The sequence below is a fragment of the Callithrix jacchus genome, chromosome 3 (genome assembly GCF_049354715.1).
Source record: "Callithrix jacchus isolate 240 chromosome 3, calJac240_pri, whole genome shotgun sequence".
NCBI lineage: Eukaryota > Metazoa > Chordata > Mammalia > Primates > Cebidae > Callithrix > Callithrix jacchus.
In genome coordinates this window covers 87,469,348-87,488,525 of record NC_133504.1, presented here as the reverse complement: position 1 = coordinate 87,488,525, position 19,178 = coordinate 87,469,348, and the positions used below count along the sequence as shown (strand labels likewise).

Here is a 19,178-nt window from a genome sequence, read left to right as displayed (position 1 = left end):
AGATAATCATGTGGTTTTTGTTTTTGGTTCTGTTTATGTGGTGAATTACATTTATAGACTTGCGTATGTTGAACCAGCCTTGCATCCCCAGGATGAATCCTACTTGATCATGATGGATAGGTTTTTTGATTTTCTGTTGCAATCGGCTTGCCTATATTTTATTGAAGATTTTTGCATCTATGTTCATCATGGATATTGGCCTGAAGTTTTCTTTTCTTGTTGGGTCTCTGCCGGGTTTTGGTATCAGGATGATGTTGGTCTCATAAAATGATTTGGGAAGGATTCCCTCTTTTTGGATTATTTGGAATAGTTTCAGAAGGAATGGTACCAGCTCCTCTTTGTGTGTCTGGTAGAATTCGGCTGTGAACCCATCTGGACCTGGACTTTTTTTGTGTGGTAGGCTCTTAATTGCTGCTCAACTTCTGACTTTGTTATTGGCCTATCCATAGTTTCAGCTTCCTCCTGGTTTAGACTTCGGAGGACACAGGAGTCCAGAAATTTATCCATTTCTTCCAGGTTTACTAGTTTGTGTGCATAGAGTTGTTTGTAATATTCTCTGATGATGGTTTGAATTTCTGTGGAATCTGTGGGGATTTCCCCTTTATCATTTTTTATTGCATCTATTTGGTTGTTCTCTCTTTTCTTTTTTATCAATCTGGCTAGTGGTCTGTCTATTTTGTTGATCTTTTCAAAAAACCAGCTCTTGGATTCATTGATATTTTGAAGGTTTTTTCGTGTCTCTATCTCCTTCAGTTCTGCTCTGATCTTAGTTATTTCTTGTCTTCTGCTAGGTTTTGAGTTTCTTTGATCTTGCTCCTCTAGCTCTTTCAATTTTGACAATAGGGTGTCAATTTTGGGTGTCTCCATTCTCCTTATATGAGCACTTATTGCTACATATTTTCCTCCAGAGATTGCTTTAAATGTGTCCCAGAGATTCTGGCATGTTGCGTCTTCGTTCTCATTGGTTTCAAAGAACTTCTTTATTTCTGCCTTCATTTCATTGTTTATCTAGTCAATATTCAAGAGCCAGTTGTTCAGTTTCCATCAAGCTGTGTGGTTCTGGGTTGGTTTCTTAATTCTGAGTTCTAACTTGATTGCACTATGGTCTGAGAGACTGTTTGTTATGATTTCAGTTGTTTTGCATTTGCTGAGGAGTGCTTTACTTCCTATCATGTGGTCAATTTTAGAGTAGGTGTGATGTGGTGCTGAGAAGAATGTATATTCTGTGGATTTGGGGTGGAGAGTTCTGTAAATGTCTATCAGGTTTGCTTGTTCCAGGTCTGAGTTCAAGCCCTGGATATCCTTGTTAATTTTCTGTCTGGTTGATCTGTCTAATATTGACAGTGGAGTGTTAAAGTCTCCCACTATTATTGTGTGGGAGTCTACATCTCTTTGTAAGTCATTAAGAACTTGCCTGATGTATCTTGGTGCTCCTGTATTGGGTCCATATATGTTTAGGATCGTTAGCTCTTCTTGTTGTATTGATCGTTTTACCATTATGTAATGGCCTTCTTTGTCTCTTTTGATCTTTGTTGCTTTAAAGTCTGTTTTATCAGAGATGAGAATTGCAACTCCTGTTTTTTTTGGCTCTCCATTTGCTTGGTAAATCTTCCTCCATCCCTTTATTTTGAGCCTTTGTGTATCCTTGCATGTGAGATGGGTTTCCTGGATACAGCACATTGATGGGTTTGGGTTTTTTATCCAATTTGCCAGTCTGTGTCTTTTGATTGGTACATTTAGTCCATTTACATTTAGGGTTAATATTGTTATGTGTGAATTTGATACTGCCATTTTGATTCTAGCTGGCAGTTTTACCCGTTAGTTGATGTAGATTCTTCATTATGTTGATGCTTTTTAGCATTTAGTGTGATTTTGGAATGGCTGGTACTGGTTGTTCCTTTCTATGTGTAGTGCCTCTTTCAGGAGCTCTTGTAAAGCAGGCCTGGTGGTGACAAAATCTCTGAGTACTTGCTTGTTCGCAAAGGATTTTATTTTTCCTTCACTTATGAAGCTCAGTTTGGCTGGATACGAAATTCTGGGTTGAAAGTTCTTTTCTTTAAGGATGTTGAATATTGGCCCCCACTCTCTTCTGGCTTGTAGAGTTTCTGCTGAGAGATGTGCTGTGAGTCTGATGGGCTTCCCTTTGTGGGTGACCTGACCTTTCTCTCTGGCTCCCCTTAGTATTTTCTCCTTATTTCAACCCTGGTGAATCTGACGATTATGTGCCTTGGGGTTGCTCTTCTTGTGGAATATCTTTGTGGTGTTCTCTGTATTTCCTGCAGAGAAATTGAGTGTTGGCCTGCCTTGTTAGGTGGGGAATATTTTCCTGAATATCCTGAAGAGTATTTTCCAGCTTGAATTCATTCTCTTCATCACATTCTGGTACACCTATCAAACGTAGGTGAGGTATCTTCACATAGTCCCACATTTCTTGGAGACTTTGTTCATTCCTTTTTGCGCTTTTTTCTCTAATCTTGGTTTCTCATTTTATTTCATTGAGTTGATCTTCGACTTCTGATATTCTTTCTTCTGCTTGGTCAATTCGGCTGTTGAAACTTGTGCATGCTTTGCGAAGTTCTTGTGTTGTGTTTTTCAGCTCCTTCGATTGATTCATATTCCTAAGTTATCCATTCTTGTTATCATTTCCTCGAATCTTTTTACAAGGCTCTTAGTTTCTTTGCATTGACTTAAAACATGTTCTTTTAGCTCACAAAAGTTTCTCATTATCCACCTTCTGAAATCTAATTCCGTCATTTCATCACAGTCATTCTCCATCCAGCATTGTTCACTTGCTGGTGAGGAGTTTTGGTCCTTTGTAGGAGTTGAGGTGTTCTGGTTTCAGGCGTTTTCCTCCTTTTTGTGCTGGTTTCTTCCCATCTTTGTGGATTTATCCACCTGTCTGAGTAGTTGCTGATTTTTCGATTGGGTCTCTGAGTGGATGCCCAGATTGTTGATGATGAAGTATTTCTCTTACTTGGTTTTCCTTCTACCAGTCTAGCCCCTCCACTGTACGACTGCTGAGGTCCACTCCAGGCCCTGCTTGTCTGGGGTGCACCTACAGCGGCTGCGGAACAGTGAGGGATGCTACCAGTTTCTGTTTCTGCTATCTTTGTCCTAGAATGATGCCTGCCAAATGTCAGTCTTCTGGATATAGAGGGGTCAGGGAGCAGCTTGAGGAGACAGTCTGTACTTTACAGGAGCTCAAGTGCTGATCTGTGAGCTCTGTTGTTCATTCAGGGCTGTTAGGCTGCTACATTTAATTCTGTTGCAGCAGAACTCATAAAAAAACCCCTTTTTTTCTCAGATGGTCTGTCTCGGGCGGTTGGAATTTTCTTTATGAGTGTCCGTTGCATTGTCCTGCCCAGCTAGGAGGCAGTCTAGTCACTATTTGCCTGCCGAGGCTCCGCCCTGCTGGTGTTGCAGGCTCTGCCCGGCTGCTGTGGTCTCCGCCCTGCTGCCACAGGCTACGCCCTGCGGCGGAGTGTCTCTGTTGTGGCAGGTTGCCTTGGCAACAGCAGGCTGCGTCAGCAATGGGAGTGTACCTCAGTAGGGGCGGGTTGCCTCAGTAATGGCAAACGCCCCTCCCCCACCGAGCTGCACCATCCTGGGTTCAGCTGTGCCCTCAGTGAAACTCTCCACCCAGAGCGTTTGGAATCACCATTTTGTTTGTCCCACTGCCCTGGTTCTAACGCCATTTCCCTGGAATCTTCTGGCATGCCTCACTGTCCAAGTCCCGTTCAATCAGATGGATATGCCAATCTGCCCTCTCAAGTCTCAGATTGCCGGTTCAACAGGGTACCCAGACCAGTGCGCTTTGTGCGGAGCGCTGTGGAGCGCCGCTGCGCTGCAGCGCTGGCTGCCATCTGCACCAGCCAAAACTGCTGCGCTAGTGTCCTGCATCTCTTTTATACCTGGGAATTTCCCTGTTCTGTGGGCAACAAAGATCCATCTGAAAATGCAGCCCTGACTCACCCTCTGTGCATTCACCGAGAGCTTCAATCCTGGGTTGTTCGCACTGCACCATCTTGAGTCACCATCCTATTTAACATCTTAAAGAAAAGAATTTTGAACCCAGAATTTCATACCAGCCAAACTAAGCTTCATAAGTGAAGAAGAAATAAAATCCTTTACAGACAAGGAACTGCTGAGAGATTTCAACACCACCAAAATAGCCTTACAAGAGCTCCTGAAGGAAGCACTAAACATGGTAAGTAAAAACCAGTACCAGCCACTGCAAAAGCATACCAAATTGTAAAGACTATTGACACTATAAAGAAACTGCATGAACTAATCGACAAAACAATGAGATAGCATCAAAATGACAGGATCAAATTCACACATAGTAATATTAACCTTAAATGTAAATGGGCTAAATGCTTCAATTAAAAAACACAGATTGGCAAATTGGATACAGTCAAGACCCATCCGTGTGCTCTATTCAGGAGACCCATTTCATGTGCAAAGACACACACAGGCTCAAAATAAAGGGATGGAGGAAAATCTACCAAGCAAATGGAGAGCAAAAAAAAAAAAAAAAAAAAAAAAGCAGGGGTTGCTTTCCAAGTTTCTGATAAAACAGACTTTAAGCCAACAAAAATCAAAAGAGACAAAGAAGGGCATTATGTAATAGCAAAGGGATCAATGCAAAAGGAAGAGCTAACAATCCTAAATATATATGCACCCAATACAGGAGCACTCAGATACATAAAGCAAGTTCTTAGGACCTACAAAGAGACTTAGACCCCCACACAATAATAGTGGGAGACTTTAACACTCCATTCTTAATATTAGACAGAGCAACGAGACAGAAAATTAACAAGGAAATTCAGGATTTGAACTCAGATCTAGACCAAGCAAACATAATAGACATCTACAGAACTCCCCACCCCAAATCCACAGAATATACATTCTTCTCAGCACCACATCACACTTACTCTAGAATTGACCACATAATTGGAAGTATATCACTCCTCAGCAAATGCAAAAGAATGAAAATGATAACAAACAGTCGCTCAGACCACAGTGAAATCAAATTCAAACTCAGGATTAAGAAAGTCACTCAAAAATGCATAACCTCATGGAAACTGAACAACCTGCTCCTGAATGACTACTGGATAAATAATGAAATGAAGGCAGAAATAAGGAAATTCTTTGAAACCAATGAGAACAAAGACACAACATACCAGAATCTCTGAGACACATTTAAAGCAGTGTCTAGAAGAAAATTTGTACTACTACATGCCCACATGAGAAACAAGGAAAAATCTAAAATTGACACCCTAGCATCACAATTAAAAGAACTAGAGGCTGGGCGCAGTGGCTCACGCCTGTAATCCCAGCACTTTGGGAGACCGAGGTGGGTGGATCATGAGGTCAAGATATCAAGACCATCCTGGTCAACATGGTGAAACCCTGTCTCTACTAAAAATACAAAAAATTAGCTGGACATGGTGGCACATGCCTGTAATCCCAGCTACTCAGGAGGCTGAGGCATGAGAATTGCCTGAACCCAGGAGGTGGAGGTTGCAGTGAGCTGAGATCGTACCATTGTACTCCAGCCTCGGTAACAAGAGACTCCATTTCAAGAAAAAAAAAAAAAAAAAAAAAAAAGAACTAGAGGAATAAGACCAAACAAACTCAAAAGCTAGCAGAAGACAGGAAATAACTAATATCAGAGAAGAAATGAAGGAGACAGAGACACAAAGAAACCCTTTAAAAAATAAATAAATCTAGCAGCTGGTTTTTTTTTTTTTAAAGATCAACAAAATATCCCACTAGTTAGACTAATAAAAAAGAAGAGAGAGAAGAATTGAATAGATGCAAAAAAAAAATGATAAAGGGGATATCACCACCGATCCCACAGAAATACAAACTATGGTCAGAGATTACTACGAACACCTCTGTGCACATAAACCAGTAAATCAAGAAGAAATGGATAAATTCCTGGACACTTATACCCTCCCAAGACTAAACCAAGAGAAGTTGAATCCCTAAATAGACGAATAAGAAGGGCTGAAGTTGAGGAAGCAATTAGTAGCCTACCAACCAAAAAAAGTCCAGGACCAGACAGGTTCATGCCAAATTCTACCAGAGGTACAAAGAGGAGCTGGTACCATTCCTTCTGAAACTATTCCAAACAATACAAAAAGAGGGAATCCCCCCTTACTCTTTTTATGAGACCGACATCATCCTGATAACAAAACCTTGCAGAGACACGACTAAAAAAGAAAATTTCAGGCCAATATCCACATTGAACATTGATGTTAAAATCTTCAATAAAATACTGGCAAACCGAATCCAAGAGCACATCAAAAAGCTTATCCATCATGATCAAGTTGGCTTCTTCCCAGGGATGCAAGGCTGGTTCAAGATACGCAAGTCTATAAACGTAATCCACCACATAAACAGAACCAAAGACAAAAATCACATGATTATCTCAAGAGATGCAGAGAAAACCTTCAACAAAATTCAACAGCCCTTCATGCTAAAAACTCTCAATAAACTACATATTGATGGAACGTATCTCAAAACAATAAAAGCTATTTATGACAAACCCACAGCCAATATCATACTTAATGTGCAAAAACTGGAAGCATTCCCTCTGAAAACTAGCATAAGACAAGGATGCCCTCTATCACCACTCCTATTCAATGTAGTATTGGAAGTTCTGGCTGAAGTCATCAGGTAAGAAAAAGAAATAAAGGGTATTCAATTAGGAATACCCTTTGTCAAATTGTCTCTATTAGACAACATGATTGTATATTTAGAGGACCCCATCATCTCAGCCCAAAATCTCCTTAAGCAACTGATAAGCAACTTCAGTAAAGTCTCAGGACACAAAATCAATGTGCAAAAATCACAAGCATTCCTATACACCAATATCAGACAAACAGAGAGCCAAATCAACAGTGAACTCCCATTCACAATTGCTACAAAGTGAATAAAATACCTAGGAATACAACTAACAAGGAATGTGAAGGACTTCTTCAAGGAGAACTACAAACCACTGCTCAAGGAAATAAGAGAAGATATAAACAGAAAAAAAAAACATTTCATGCTCATGATTAGGAAGAATCAGTATTGTAAAAATGGCCATACTGCTCAAAGTAATGTATAGATTCAATGCTTTCCCCATCAACTTACCATTGACTTTCTTCACAGAATTGGAGAAAACCACCTTAAACTTCATATAAAACCAAAGGAGAGCCTATATAGCCAAGACAATCTTAAACAAAAAACAGAACAACAACAACAAAAAAATAAAGCTGGAGACACCACACCACCTGACTTCAAACTATACTACAAAGCTGCAGTAATCAAAGCAGCATGGTACTAATACCAAAACAGAAATAGAGACCAATGGAACAGAACAGAGGCCTTGGAAGTAACACGACATATCTACAACAATCTGATCTTTGACAAACCTGACAAAAACAAACAATGGTAAAAAGTTTCTCTATTTAATAAATGTTGGGAAAACTAGCTAGCCATATGCAGAAAACTGAAACTCAGTCATTTCCTTACACTTTATACAAAAATTAACTCCAGATGGATTAAAGATTTAAACACATGGCTTAAGAACATAAAAACCCTAGAAGAAAATCTAGGCAATACTATTCAGGGCATAGGCATAGGCATAGGCAAGGACTTCATGACTAAAACATTAAAAACAATGGCAACAAAAGTAAAAATAGGCAAATAGGATCTAATTAAACTAATGGGCTTCTGCACAGCAAAATATATTGTCATTAGAGTGAACTGGCAACCAGCAGAATAGGAAAAAATTGTAATCTACCCATTTGACAAAGGGCTAATAACCAGAATCCACAAAGAACTTAAACAAATTTACAAGAAAGAAACATCCCCATGAAAAAGTGGGCAAAAAATATGAACAGATAATTCTTAAAAGAAGACATTTATGCAGCCAACAAACACATGGAAAAAAGCTCATCATCACTGGTCATTAGAGAAATGCAAATCAAAACCACATGGAGATACCATCTCATACCAGTTAGAATGGCAATCATTAAAAAGTCAGGCAACAACAGATGCTGGAGAGGATATGAAGAGATAGGAATGCGTTTACACTGTTGGAAGGATATAAATTAGTTCAACCATTGTGGAAGACAGTGTGGCAATTCCTCTAGAATCCAGAACCAGATATACCATTTGACCCAGCAATCACATTACTGGGTATATACCCAAAGGATTATAAATCATTCTACTATAAAGACACATGTGGCCAGGTGTGGTGGCTCATGCCTGTAATCCCAGCACTTTGGGACGCCACAGTGAAAAGATCATAAGTTCAAGAGATTGAGACCATCCTGGCCAACATGGTGAAACCCCATCTCTTACTAAAATACAAAAATTAGCTGGGTGTGGTGGTGCATGCCTGTAGTCCCAGCTACTTGAGAGGCTAAGGAAGGAGGCAGAGGTTGAACTCAGGAGGCAGAGGTTGCAGTAAGCTGAGATCACACTACTGCACTCCAGCCTGGTGTGTGGAGACAGAGTCTTGCTTTGTCTCAAAAATAAAAAAAAAAAGGAGAGGAGAAGATGGCGCTATAGGAGTAACTCAGGATTGCAGCTCCCAGAGAAAGTGCAGAGGGTGAGTGGACGCCGCATTTCCAGATGGATCTTTATTGCCCACAGACCAGGAGATACCCAGGTGTAGGAGTCCCACGGGCCGCCAGTGCAACTGTTTGGGCTGGCACGGCTGTTTGGGCCAGCCTGGCTGTTTTGACCAGGGCCGCAGTGCAGCGGCACTCCGTACAAAATGCACTGGTCTGGTTGCCCTGTTAAACCAGCAATTTCAGATTTGGGAAAGCAGATTAGCACATTCATCTGATTAAATGGGACTTAAATAGTAAGCCAGGGCAGGAGAGTCCCAGGCAGCGATGTTGTTTCAGCTGGCACAGTGGGTCGCTGCACAGGAAATCACACAGATCCTGGTGCCCTTTCAGCAGGTGACTAGAACACCTGGGAGAGAATCAACCGTTCAACATAAAAAAAAAAAAGGAAAAAAGGGCTCTGAGGCAGGGAGCCAGGTGATCAGGCTCAGCGGGTCCCACCCCCACAAAAACAAACAAAACAGCAATTGAAAATGCTCCAGGTTGAGAGTTTCACAGCAAGCACAGCTGAACCCAGGATGGTGCAGCTGGTGGGGGAGGGGCATCTACCATTACCGAGGCACTCCACCCCTATGGAGGTACTCTGCCATTTCTGACATAGCCTGTTGTTGCCAAGGCAACCCACCATAACAGAGAGTCTTCCATTACAGAGGCGGGCCACCATCGCCACGGAAGTTCTATCCACACCCATATAAACAGGACTACAGGGAATTACACATGGCAGCAGGGTGGAGACCACGGCAGAAGAGCAGAGCCCATGACAGCAGGGCGGAGCCCACAGCAGCAGGGCGGAGCCCAGAGCGACGAATACTCATAAATAAAGCCCTAACTCCCTGGACAGAGCACCTGAGGACAAAAAGGGCTTTATGAGTTCTGCTGCAGCAGACTTAAATGTACCTGCCTAGCAGCCCTGAATGAACAATGGAGCTCACAGCTCAGCACTTCAGCTCCTATAAAGTACAGACTGTCTCCTCAAGCAGCTCCCTGACCCCCATATATCCAAAGAGTCACCTCAAAAAGGACTGAGCAGACTGACATTTGGGGGACACATTCTGGGACAAAGATAGCAGAAGAAGAAACTGGTAGCAACCCTTACTGTTCCGCAGCTGCTACAGGTGTTCCCCAGCCAAGCAGGGCCTGGAGTGGACCTCAGCAGTCCTACAGCAGAGGACTCCTAGAAGAAAAAATAAGAAACAGAAATACTTCATCATCAGCTATCTGGATGTCCACTCAGAGACCCAATCAGAAAGTCAGCAACTACACAGACGACAGGTGGATAAATCCACAAAGACTAACAAAACTAGTGCAAAAAGGAGGAAAACACCCGAAACTGGAACACCTCACCTCCTACAAGGGACCACAACCCCTCATCAGCAAGGGAACAAAGCTGGACAGAGAATGAGTGTGATGAAATGACAGAATCAGAAGTCAGAAGGTGGGTAATGAGAAACTTCCGTGAGCTAAAAAAACATGTTCTAACTCAATGCAAAGAAACTAAGAACCTTAAAAAAACATTTGAGGAAATGATAACAAGAATGGACAGCTTAGAGAGGAATATGAGTGAATTGAAGGAGCTGAAAAACACAACATGAGAAATTCGTGAAGCATGCACAAGTCTCAACAGCCAAATTGACCAAGCAGAAGAAAGGATACCAGAAATTGAACATCAACTCACTGAAATAAAACAAAAAGCCAAGATTAGAGAAAAAAGCACAGAAAGGAATGAACAAAGTCTCCAAGAAATGTGGGACTATGTGAAGAGGCCTAATCTACGTTTGATAGGTGTACCAGAATGTGACGAAGAGAATGAATCCAAGCTGGAAAATACTTTTCAGGATATTATCCAGGAAAATCTCCCCAACCTAGCAAGGCAGGCCAATATTCAAGTCCAGGAAATACAGAGAACACCACAAAGATATTCTGCGAGAAGAGCAACCCCAAGGCACATAATCGTCCGATTCACCAGGGTTGAAATGAAGGAGAAAATATTAAGGGCAGCCAGAGAGAAAGGTCGGGTCACCCACAAAGGGAAGCCCATCAGACTCACAGCAGATCTCTCGGCAGAAACCCTACAAGCCAGAAGAGAGTGAAAGCCAATATTCAACATCCTTAAAGAAAAGAACTTTCAACCCAGAATTTCGTATCCAGCCAAACTGAGCTTCATAAGTGAAGGAAAAATAAATTCTTTGCGAACAAGCAAGTATTCAGAGATTTTGTCACCACCAGGCCTGCTTTACAAGAGCTCCTAAAAGTGTCACTACACATAGAAAGAAACAACCAGTACCAGCCATTCCAAAAACATACCAAATGCTAAAGAGCATAATAAAATGAAGAATCTGCATCAACTAACGGGAAAAACAGCTGGCTAGCATCAAAATGGCAGTATCAAATTCACACATAACAATATTAACCCTAAATGTAAATGGACTAAATGCACCAATCAAAAGACACAGACTGGCAAATTGGATAAAAAGCCAAAAGCCATCGGCATGCTGTATCCAGGAAACCCATCTCACATGCAAGGATACACAAAGGCTCAAAATAAAGGGATGGAGGAAGATTTACCAAGCAAATGGACAGCAATAAAAGCCGGAGTTGCAATTCTCATCTTTTGATAAAATAGACTTTAAAGCAAGAAAGATCAAAAGAGACAAAGAAGGTCATTACATAATGGTCAAAGGATCAATACAACAAGAAGAACTAACGATCCTAAATATATATGGACCCAATAGAAAAGCACCCAGATATATAAGGCAAGTTCTTAATGACTTACAGAGACGTAGACTCCCACACAATAATAGTGGGAGACTTTAACACTCCACTGTCAATATTAGACAGATCAACCAGACAGAAATTAACAAGGATATCCAGGGCTTGAACTCAGACCTGGAACAAGCAAACCTGATAAACATTTACAGAACTCTCCACCCCAAATCCACAGAATATACATTCTTCTCAGTACCACATCACACCTACTCTAAAATTGACCACAAGATAGGCAGTAAAGCACTCCTCAGCAAATGCAAAACAACTGAAATCATAACAAACAGTCTCTCAGACCATAGTGCAATCAAGTTAGAACTCAGAATTCAGAAACTAACTCAGAACCGCACAGCTTGATGGAAACTGAACAACTGGCTCTTGAATGTTGACTGGATAAACAATGAAATAAAGGCAGAGATAGAGAAGTGCTTTGAAACCAATGAGAACGAAGACACAACATGCCAGAATCTCTGGGACACATTTAAAGCAGTCTCTAGAGGAAAATATATAGGAATATGTGCCCACATGAGAAGAGAAGAGAGATCCTAAATTGACACCCTATCGTCAAAATTGAAAGAGCTAGAGGAGCAAGATCAAAAAAACTCAAAACCCAGCAGAAGACAAGAAATAACTAAGATCAGAGCAGAAATGAAGGAGACAGAGACACGAAAAAACCTTCACTAAATCAATAAATCAAAGAGCTGGTTTTTTTGAAAAGATTAACAAAGTAGACAGACCACTAGCCAGATTGATAAGAAAGAAAGGAGAGAATAACCAAATAGATGCAATAAAAAACGATAAAGGGGAAATCACCACAGATTCCACAGAAATTCAAACCATCTTCAGAGAATATTACAAACAACCCTATGCACATAAACTAGTAAACCTGGAAGAATTGGATAAATTCATGGACACTCGTGTCCTCCCAAGCATAAACCAGGAGGAAGCCGAAACTATGAATAGACTAATAACAAGGTCTGAATTTGAGGCAGCAATCAAGAGCCTACCACACAAAAAAAGCCTAGGTCCAGATGGGTTCACAGCCTAATTCTATCAGACACACGAGGAACTGTGACCATTCCTTCTGAAACTATTCCAAATAATCCAAAAAGAGGGAATCCTTCCCAAATCATTTTATGAGACCAACATCATCCTGATACCAAAGCCCAGCAGAGACTCAAAAAAAAAAAAAAAGAAAACTTCAGGCCAATATCCATGATGAACATAGAGGCAAAAATCTTCAATAAAATACTGGCAAGCCGATTGCAACAGCACATCAATAAGCTTATCCACCATGATCAAGTAGGATTGATCCCGGGGACGCAAGGCTGGTTCAACATACGCAAGTCTATAAACATTTATAAATTCACCACATAAACGGAACCAAAAAAAAAACCACATGATTATCTCAATTGATGCAGAGAAGGCCTTTGACAAAATTCAACAGCCCTTTATGCTAAAAACCCTCAATAAACTCGGTATCGATGGAATGTATCACAAAATAATAAAAGCTATTTATGACAAACCAACAGCCAATATCATACTGAATGGGCAAAACCTGGAAGCATTCCCTTTGAAATCTGCCACTAGACAAGGATGCCCTCTCTCACCACTCCTATTCAATATAGGACTGGAAGTTCTAGCCAGAGCAATCAGGCAAGAAAAAGAAATAAAGGGTATTCAAATAGGAAAGGAGGAAGCCAAATTGTCTGTATTTGCAAACGACATGATAGTATATCTAGAAGACCCCATCATCTCAGCCCAAAAACTCCTGAAACTGGTAAGCAACTTCAGCAAAGTCTCAGGATATAAAATCAATGTGCAAAAATCACAAGCATTCCTATACACCAATAACAGACTTAAAGAGAGCCAAATCAAGAATGAACTGCCATTCACAATTGCTACAAAGAAAATAAAATACCTAGGAATACAACTAATGAGGGATGTAAAGGACCTCTTCCAGGAGAACTACAAACCACTGCCCAATGAAATAAGAGAGGACACAAACAGATGGAGAAACATTCCATGTTCATGGTTAGGAAGAAAATGGCCATACTGCCCAAAGTAATTTATAGACTCAACGCTATCCCCATCAAGCTCCCAATAACCTTCTTCAAGGAACTGGAAAAAACTACCTTAAACTTCATATGGAACCAAAAGAGAGCCCGCATAGCCAAGTCAATTCTAAGCAAAAAGAACACAGCAGGAGGCATCACACTACTGGACTTCAAACTATGCTACAAGGCTACAGTAATCAAAACAGCATGGTACTGGTACCAAAACAGAGATATAGACCAATGGAACAGAACAGAGGCATCGGAGGCAACATAACATATCTACAACCATACAATCTTTGATAAACCTGACAAGAACAAGCAGTGGGGAAAGGATTCCCTGTTTAATAAATGGTGTTGGGAAAACTGGCTAGCCATGTGCAGAAAGCAGAAACTGGACCCCTTCCTGATACCCTACACTAAAATTAACTCCAGATGGATTAAAGACTTAAACATAAGACCTGGCACCATGAAAACCCTAGAAGAAAATTTAGGCAAAACCATTCAGGACATAAAAGTAGGCAAGGACTTCATGACCAAAACACCAAAAGCATTGGCAATAAAAGCCAAAATGGGCAAATGGGACCTAATGAAACTCCACAGCTTCTGCACGGCAAAAGAAACAGTCATTAGAGTGAATTGGCAACCAACAGAATGGGAAAAAATGTTTGCAGTTTACCCATCTGACAAAGGGCTGATATCCAGAATTTACAAAGAATTAAAAGAGATTTACAGGAAAAAACAAACAAGCCCATTCAAAAATGGGCAAAAGATATGAACAGACACTTTACAAAAGAAGACATACATGAGGCCAACAAACATATGAAAAAATGCTCATAATCACTGGTCATTAGAGAAATGAAAATCAAAACCACACTGAGATACCATCTCATGCCAGTTAGAATGGCGATCATTAAAAAATCTGGAGACAACAGATGCTGGAGAGGATGTGGAGAAATAGGAACACTTACACTGCTGGTGGGACTGTAAATTAGTTCAACCATTGTGGAAGACAGTGTGGCAATTCCTCACGGACCTAGAAATAGAGATTCCATTTGACCCAGCAATCCCATTACTGGGTATATATCCAAAGGACTATAAATCGTTCTACTATAAGGACACATGTACATGAATGTTCATTGCAGCACTGTTTACAATAGCAAAGACCTGGAACCAACTGAAATGCCCATCGATGATAGACTGGACTGGGAAAATGTGGCACATGTACACCATGGAATATTATGCAGCAATCAAAAATGATGAGTTCTTGTCCTTTGTAGGGACATGGATGAATCTGGAGAACATCATTCACAGCAAACTGACACAAGAACAGAAAATAAAATACTGCATGTTCTCACTCATAGGTGGGTGATGAACAATGAGAACACATGGACACAGGGAAGGGAGTACTACACCCTGGGGTCTATTGGGGGGAATAGGGGAGGGACAGTGGGTGGGGGGAGCTGGGGAGGGATAGCATGGGGAGAAATGCCAGATGTGGGTGAAGGTGAGGAAGGCAGCAAGTCACACTGCCATGTGTGTACCTATGCAACCATCTTGCATGTTCTGCACATGTACCCCAAAACCTAAAATGCAATTAAAAAAAAAGACACATGCACACATGTGTTTATTATGGTCCTGTAGACTTGGAACCAACCCAAATGCCCATCAAAGATAGACTGGATAAAGAAAATGTGGCACATATATACCATGGAATACTATGCAACCATAAAAAAGGATGAGTTCACGCCCTTTGCAGGGACATGGATGAGGCTGGAAACCATTATTCTCAGCAAACTGACATAGGAACAGAAATGCAAACACTGCATGTTCTCACTCATAAGTTGGTATTGAACAATGAGAACACATGGACACAGGGAGGAAAACATCAGATACTGGGGCCTATTGAGGGATGTGGGGGTTAGGGGAGGGATAGCAATGGGTGAGGGGATTGGGGAGGGCTAACATTAGGAGAAATATCTGATGTAGATGACGGGGGGATGGATGCAGCAAACCACCATGGCACACGTATACCTGTGTAACAAGTGTGCACGTTCTGCACATGTACCCCAGAACTTAAAGTATAATTAAAGAAAAAAGAAAAATATAGGAATATAATACATAATTTTCAAATCAACTAGAAGTGGAGAAGAGAAAAGATTTTTTAAAAATCTTTAATTTAGTAGAAATTAGAAAAGTCAAAAAGACAAAAGCACTCAAAAAGTAGGGTAAATAGTAAGCCTAAAAACAAGAGGAAAAATAAATTCAACAGCACTTTGGGAGGCCGAGGCGGGTGGATCATGACATCAAGAGATCAAGACCATCCTGGTCAACATGGTGAAACCCTGTCTCTACTAAAAATACAAAAAAAAAAAAAAAAAAAAAAAAAAAAAAATTAGCTGGGCATGGTGGCGCATGCCTGTAATCACAGCTACTCAGGAGGCTGAGGCAGGAGAATTGCCTGAACCCAGGAGGCGGAGGTTGCGGTGAGCCGAGATTGCGCCATTGCACTCCAGCCTGGGTAAGAAGACCGAAACTCTGGCTCTAAATAAATAAATAAATAAATAAATTCAACAATATAAGTAATTATAAGAATGTAAATGGACTAAACTCTTCGGTTAACAGTGATTGTAATCCTGAATTAAAACAAATTTACATATGTGCCTTTTACAGGGAACATGCTTAAAATCTAAAGATATAGGAAGATTGAAAGTAAAGATATAGAAAAAGATCTGAACAAAGCAGCTAATAACTTTGCTAATTCTATTAATAACAAATAACATATTTATTATTTAGAGCCCTACACATGGAGCATTTGAAAAATACTCTGCCACAAAGCAAGTCTCAACAAATATTTTTAAAAATTGTTATCATACAGGGATATTCTCTGACCACAATGCAATGAAACAGAAAATCAATAACACAAAGTTAACCAAAAGCAAACTAATATATTAATTAAAACAAATATTATAAGAAAACTTCTAAATTATACATGGAGCAAAGAAGAAACTATATTGAAAGTAAGAAGGTATTTTGAAGCGAACAATAAATAAAATACCACTTATGAAGGCTGATGGCATGCAAATCAAACATTACCTAGAGGGAAATGTGGAACCTTAAATATTTATGTTAGGAAGGTAAGAAAAATTGAAAATGGTCAAGCCAAGTATTCAACTCAAGGAATCAGAAAAAATACAACAGGGATAAGAAGGGAAAGTAAAAAATTACAGCAAATATTATAGAAGTAGAAAATAAAGAAATAAAAGACCATTTTAAAATATAAAAATCAAAAAGACCAATTAAATAGACAAACCTGTAGAAGGTTGATCAAGGAAAAAAGAGATAAGGCATATATAGTTTTTTCTTTCTTTCTTTCTTTCTTTTTTAGAGGAGAAAGAAAGGATGGAGTATGGGCAAGGGAGAAAAGGAAAAAAAAAAAGATGAAGGGGTTCCAGGCTGTTTAGAATCTACTCAGAAAGGAAGAAATAAAATTGAAACCTTTAAATAAAGAAAAGTTCCAATCCCTGCCTTCCTTTTGGAAACCCTGCTAATTGTTCCACACCAACCCCACATTAGAGGAGGAATCAAGACAAATGGCTAACCGCCACAGAATTCCTGTGCTCTCAGCTGCGATTTAACATCACTGTTTTATATTTATTCTTTTTGGTTTTTTTGACAGAAAGAAAGAAAGAAAGAGAAAGAGAAAGAAGGAGAGAGAACAGGAGTCTTGCTCTACTGCCCAGGCTGGAATGCAATCTAAAAATAGGTATTAAAATCCTCTTTTATGCTGATAATTGTGCTTAACAGCGGAGACAGGAAGTAATGAAGGAAGAAAATAACAAACAGCCAAACAATATTTCATTTAAGTCTCTGAAATGCTATACAAATGCTGAAGAATAATTTACTTCCAATTATGTGGTCACTTTCAAAATAGGTGTAATGTGATACTGAGAAAAATGTATGTTCTGCAGACCTGGGGTGAAGAATTCTATAAATATTCACTGAGTTTACTTGTTCCAGGTCTGAGTTCTAATCATAGATGTCCCTGTTAATTTTCTATCTTGTTGATCCGTCGAATATTAACAATGTGGTGTCAAACTCTCCCGCTATTATTATGCGGGAGTCCAAGTCTCTTTATAAGTCATTAAGAACTTGTCTTATGTATCTGGGTGCTCCTATATTGGGTGCATATATATTTATGATCATTGACTCCTGTTGTTGCATTGATCCTTTTACCATTATGTAATGTCCTTCTTTGTTTCTTTTAGTCTTTGTTACTATTAAAGTCTATTTTGTCAGAGACAAAAGCTACAACTCCTGTTTTTTTTTCCCTCTCCATTTGATTGGTGAGTCTTCCTCCAATCCTTTGTTTTGAGTCTTTGTATGTCCTTGCATATGAGATGGATCTAGATACAGCATACAGATGGGTTTTGACTTTTTATTCAATTTGCCTGTCTGTGTCTTTGATTGGGGCATTTAATCCATTTAAATTTAGGATTAATATTGATATTTGTGAGTTTAATATTGTCATTTAATGCTAGCTGGCTATTTTGCCCATTAGTTGATATAGATTCTTCATTATGGAGATACTCTTTACCTTTTGGTAAGTTTTTGGGATGACTGATACTGGTTGTTCCTTTCTGTGTATAGTGCTTCTTTCAGAAGCTCTTGTAAAGCAGGCCTGGTGGTGATGAAATCTCTGAGTGCTTGCTTGTTTGAAAAAAAATTTATTTTTCCTTCATTTATGAAGCTTAATTTGGCTGGGTATGAAACTCTGGGATGAAAATTCTTTTCTTTGAAGATATTGATTATTGGCCCCCACTCTCTTCTAGTTTGTAGGGTTTCTGCTGAGAGATCTGCTGTGAGTCTGATAGGCTTCCTTTATGGGTTACCTGACCTTTCTCTCTAGCTGCCCTTAGGATTTTCTCATTTATTTCAACTCTGGCGAATCTAACGATTATGTGTCTTGGGGTTGCTCTACTTGAGGAATAACTCTGTGGTGTTCTCTGTATTACCTGGAGTTGAGTATTGTCCTGCCTTACTAGGTTAAGAAAGTTTTCCTGAAGAAAATCCTGAAGAATATTTTCCAGCTTGGATTTATTCTCTTCATGACATTCAGGTACACCTATCAAACGTAAATTAGGTCTTTTCACATAGTCCCATATTTCTTGGAGACTTTGCTCATTCCCTTTTACTCTTTCTTTTCTACTCTTGGTCCGTGAGCAACAAAAATTCATCTGAAAGTGTGGCGTCCTCTCGTTCTCTGCACTTTCACTGGGAGCTACAATCCTGAGCTGCTAGTAATCGGCCACCTTGGATTTCTCTGAGGCATATATAAACTGTACTATAAACATAACTATATAAACTATCAACTATACTAGTTATATATAAAATATGTAGCTTATACTATATGAAGTATAAACTATACCATAAACTATAATTTATATTAGCTATATAGTTTATACTATAACTATATAGTTTATAATCACTATATAAACACAAGTATAGTTTATACAGTTACTATAAACTATACTTACACCCAGTATATAAACTACACTGGTTGTGAAAAAATGCACATAATTATAGATGAGTAGAGACAAACAGAAATGAATGTGTTTGTGACTCTCAGAATCACTGAAGGATTCACATCCAGATACTTTGGTAGCCTTATTGTCCATGCTATGTGGTCATCAGGGTTCCAAGTGCTGGGTAAACACAAATGCACTTCTTC

General features: G+C 39.7%; 1 protein-coding gene across 16 annotated transcripts in view; it reads right to left on the bottom strand.

Annotated features, from left to right (window-relative positions):
• Positions 1–19,178, bottom strand: part of CFI (complement factor I) — a 91,236-nt gene that overhangs the window by 36,740 nt on the left and 35,318 nt on the right. The gene's annotated exons all lie outside the window — the stretch shown is intronic.